We start from the raw sequence: 5,339 nt of genomic DNA on the forward strand, positions 1-5,339 counted from the left end.
TCTGTCCTCCGTTCTAAGAGTGAGATAGAGAAGAGACTCTCTGCTCTAACACCCTCTTCTCCCCCTCCCCCAACACAGTGGGCAGAGATCATGCCCTGTCACACCTCCCAGGCAGAAGCAGCAGCCCCAGGGCTCAGTGCCAGACTCAAAACACAACACACAAGCCTTCCTTCTAACCTTGCTGCCATTTACTGTAAAATCAGGGGTTGGAAGGGGGACTTGATATTTACGACTCCCCCAACATGACCATGGGAGGGTGGCCTACTGGTGCTTAACTCCCCTCCCCCCCCATTCCAAACTGAGCAGAGTTTAGCAGGATTTTATGAGCAAAAACCACCTGTTTGTAATTTTTGGCTTTTGACAGGCTGTTATTCTGAGCCTCTGTGCCCTGCCCCTGGTAAACACCAACACCAGGAGTCACAACTGCTGATATTATTATCTGTTTTTATGGGCAGCTTGACTGCATTTCTCTGTTCCCACTAGGAGAGATGAAAAAGGTGCCACACCCTGAGTCCTCTGCCTCTTGCCTCACTTGTACTGCAAAATAGTGACCCTCAAGCCATGATCAAATCCATCTTGTGTTTCACACAGCTTGTCTGGGGAGGGAGTGGGGGGTTCAAAAAGTGCACCTAGGTGTCAATCACCCACTGACTTTGTTTGTATCTAATTTTCAAAGGGAAGCTATACCCCGAATTCTATATAGCAACATAGTAAATGACGGCAGATAAATATTCATGAGGGATATTGGCATACACTATCTCCACTCATGCAACTCTCTCTCATGAATATTCATTATGGATATCCTGAAAACCTGACTGACTGAGGTGCCTCTAGGACCAGGTTTGGGAACCACTGCCCTATTTTACAAAGGATGTGCAGTCAAAGCGACCTTTACAAAATAGCACTGAACACCAAATGCAAGGCGCAGATAAAGAAGGCCAAGAGGGATTATGAAAAAAAGATAGCATTAGAGGCAAAAAAGCATAGTAATAATTTTTTTTCAGTATATTACAAGCAGGAAGCCGGCAAAAGAATCGGTTGGGCCGCTGGATGACCGAGGGTTAAAAGGGGTGATCAAGGAAGATAAAGACGTAGCGGAGAGATTGAATGATTTCTTTGCTTCGGTCTTCACCGAGGAAGATTTGGGTGGGATACCGGTGTCAGAAATGATATTTCAAGCGGAGCTACTGCTAGTGATATGCAATTTATCCTTAAAATCGAGCGTGGTACCGGAAGATTGGAGGTTAGCCAATGTAACGCCCATTTTCAAAAAAGGTTCCAGGGGAGATCCGGGAAATTATAGACCGGTGAGTCTGACGTCGGTGCCGGGGAAAATGGTAGAGGCTATTATTAAAAACAAAATTACAGAGCACATCCGAGGACATGGATTACTGAGACCGAGTCAGCACGGCTTTTGTGTGGGGAAATCTTGCCTGACCAATTTACTTCAATTCTTTGAAGGAGTAAACAAACATGTGGACAAAGGGGAGCCGGTTGATATAGAGGGGCATAATCTAATGGAAACGCCTATCTCCATGGGCGTTTATCTCCGAGAACGGGTCCATGAAGGGGCGGGCCGAACCGTATTTTCGAAAAAATGGACGTCTTTGAGCTGGGGGTTTGTTTTTTTTAGCGATAATGGAAACTAAAAACGCCCAGCTCAAAAACGTCCTAATCCGAGCCATTTGGTCGTGGGAGGGGCCAGGATTGGTAGTACACTGGCCCCCCTGATATGCCAGGACACCAACTGGGCACCCTAGGTCAGTGTGGTGGACTTCAGAAAAAGCTCCCACATGCATAGCTCCCTTACCACGGGTGCTGAGCTCCCAACCCCCCTCCCCCAAAACCCACTACCCACAAATGTACAACACTACCATAGCTCTTAGGAGTGAAGGGGGCACCTACATGTGGGTACAGTGGGTTTTGGAGGCCTCCCATTTACCAGCACAAGTGTTACAGGTGGGGGGGGGGATGGGTCTGGGGCCACCTGGCTGAAGTGCACTGCGGTACCCACCAAAAGTGCTCCAGGGACCTGCATACACGCAGGCCTCTAGGACTGGTTGCTGCTATATAACATTGGCACACCAGTTGACACCTGAAGACTAAATTCTCCGAAAACGTCCTTTATTGGAATAACCGCGTTTACTCACAGTTAACTGCAGATCAGAGGTTGTGCCCCACTGGCAACTGGTACTGAGATGAGCAGTAGGTCAGAGCTGGCAGAATGCTGTACAATGCCCTCTTTCAGCCATATTCAAGGGAAGAACTAAGTTGTCTAACGTGGCTAACACAGGAAAGGGAACTAAAACTGGCTTACAAAAATGGCCACTACCGCATGGACTACAACAGGAAACACAACAGGGCACACTCTGACCCAGTAGGCAGGGGGAAAAGCACCATGGGAGAAGAGCCTACCAACTACCAACATCGTGAGACTGTAACACAAGCTAATGAAATCACGGAGCCCAATACCCTACACCCACTACAATACAATGCTGATGTGCCCCTGTACTGCACCTGAGAGCCACATCTGACCCAGGGAAAGGCTGTGACAGGATCGAACACATTCTGCTGTCATGGAGGTGGGTACGGCATTTGAGGCTGGCATACAGGCTGGAAAAAAAGTTTGTAAAGTGGGGTTTTTTTGGTGGGAGGGGGTTAGTGACCACTGGGGGAGTCTGGGGAGGTCATCCCTGATTCCCTCCAGTGGTCATCTGGGCAGTTGGAGCACTTTTTTGGGACTTGTTCGTGAAAAAAAAGGGTCTAAAAAAAGTGACCCAAAATCGCGATAAAAACGCCTTTTTTTTCCGAGGCGTTTTTATCGCGATTTTTTTTTTTTTTTTCCGAACGTCTAATCAGTGGTGCACTGGCTAGAGCACTGAGCTTGTAATCAAAAGGTTGCTGGTTCAATTCCCACTTTTTTTTTTTTTTTTTTTCGATTATCAGTTAAAGACGCCCATCTCTCCTCGGCTGATAACCACGCCCCAGTTCCGCCTCCACCACGCCTCTGACATGCCCACGTCAACTTTATTCGTTTCCACGATGGAGTGCAGTTGGAAACGCCCAAAATCGGCTTTCAATTATACCGATTTGGGCGCCTTTGCGAGACAAACGTCTATCTCCCGATTTAGGTCGCACTATAGGCGTTTTTCTCTTTCGAAAATAAGCTGGATTGTGTATCTGGATTTTCAAACGGTGTTTGACAAGGTACCTCATGAAAGACTACAGAGGAAATTGGAGGGTCATGGGATAGGAAGAAAAGTCCTATTGTGGATTAAAAACTGGTTGAAGGATAGGAAACAGAGAGTGGGGTTAAATGGGCAGTATTCACAATGGAGAAGGGTAGTTAGTGGGGTTCCTCAGGGGCCTGGGAGACTAGGCGGCTAGATGGCAGATGATGTTTAATGTGAGCAAGTGCACGGTGATGCATGTGGGAAAAAAGAACCCGAATTATAGCTATGTCTTGCAAGGTTCCACGTTAGGAGTTACGGATCAAGAAAGGAATCTGGGTGTCGTCGTCGATAATACGCTGAAACCTTCTGTTCAGTGTGCTGCTGCGGCTCGGAAAGCGAATAGAATGTTGGGTATTATTAGCAAAGGTATGGAAAACAGGTGTGAGGATGTTATAATGCCGTTATATTGCTCCATCGTGGGAGCAAGATGGCGGCAGTACCAGCAGTTCGCGTTAGCAACTAGTCCAACACTGCTGGAACGTTACGATTTCTCTTAGTGATTTCTTTTTGAACTTACCTCAAACCTTTTGAAAATGCCACATACTAAGAGAAAAGGGACCGTTAGGGCGCGTGCCCCGCCGTCCCTAACTTCAACGCCCGACCAGCAGACGATTGAACGGTTTCTCACGCGACAGTCCACTATGCAAGTTTCGGGAGGTCCCGCTGATCTATCGGCGTTAGGAGACGCCGATAGCCTGGGAATTGACACGTCGTTGTCTCCCCCGATACTCTTCCCGCCTTTGCAGCCAGCAGTACTCGATTTCGAGGGTGGAACGCTGACCCCGGAAGTCGGGGAAACAGATCCACCACTGGGCCGGCAAATCGTTGTTTCTGCTGGAGCTCCCCAGACAACGGAGTTGAAGGGCAATGTAGCCCAGCAAGAGAGGCCTATGATATCTAAAGCCCCAACTGCGAAGGTGACACTGGAGGCGATATGGGAAGCGCTCCAGTGTTTGGACAACACTGTGAAAACTTCATCAGGCAAGATTGATATACTTTCAGAAAATGTTCAGAACTTAAATGTTGCATTTACTACCATGTGCTCTGAGACAAATGAAAAAATTAAGCTTCTAAACGATGATTCTAGGAAAATGAAAGAAATAACTTCAAAATTGATTCAGGATAATCTTCAGATTCATAATAGACTTGAATATTTCGAAAATTACAATCGAAGATTAAATCTTCGATTGTTAAATTTTCCCCGTACTTCAGTATATTCTCCTTTGGATGTATTTAAAAGATACTTGATGGAAAACTTAAAATTTACCTCTGACAATATCCCGCCTTTGAATAAAGTCTATTATCTACCTGTTAAAAAAGTAAGTGAAGATTTACCGCTTGCACAACAACCTCAAAGAGATATGAATGTTTCAGAACTTTTAGAAACTTCTTTATCTTCAACAATGGACAGACAAACACTTCTGGTCTCATTCGTATTTCAACAAGATTTGGATTTGGTTAGAAAATTGGCTTTGAGAAATCTACAAATCCCTTTTTACGGAGAGAAAATCTGGGTATTCCCAGACGTTGCTAAATCCACACAGACCAGAAGAAAGGACTTTTTAGCATTAAGATCAGCTACATTGGCACTGGGAGCCACATTTAACTTAAACTATCCATGCAAATGCAACATAAAATATTTGGATGTTAAATATGTTTTCCTTAATCCTGTTCACTTGAAACAATTTATAGATCAGAAGAAATTGTCATGATGTAGATTGTATTCTAACAGTGCTGTTTCTAGGATGAGAATATATTAATAATATAGTGGATAATCTGCTAAGTCTTTCTTTATTGTTTTCTTATTTTTCTCTCTCCTGAGTTTATATTGGCTCCTGCCCCTTCTAAACGGTGGACTAAATAAGATATATTATTTTTGCTTTATGTTTAAGTATATGAAGTAATCTTTCTTTTTCTTATATCTGAATTTCCTATTCAAGTATGAAAATGGCTTGTAAATTTATTTAAAATGATAAATAAAGAAAAAAAAAAAATATTGCTCCATCGTGCGACCGCACCTTGAGTATTGTGTTCAATTCTGGTCGCCGCATCTCAAGAAAGAGATAGTGGAATTTGAAAAGGTGCAGCGAAGGGCGACTAAAATGA

This window comes from Microcaecilia unicolor, chromosome 3, assembly GCF_901765095.1.
Source record: "Microcaecilia unicolor chromosome 3, aMicUni1.1, whole genome shotgun sequence".
Lineage (NCBI taxonomy): Eukaryota > Metazoa > Chordata > Amphibia > Gymnophiona > Siphonopidae > Microcaecilia > Microcaecilia unicolor.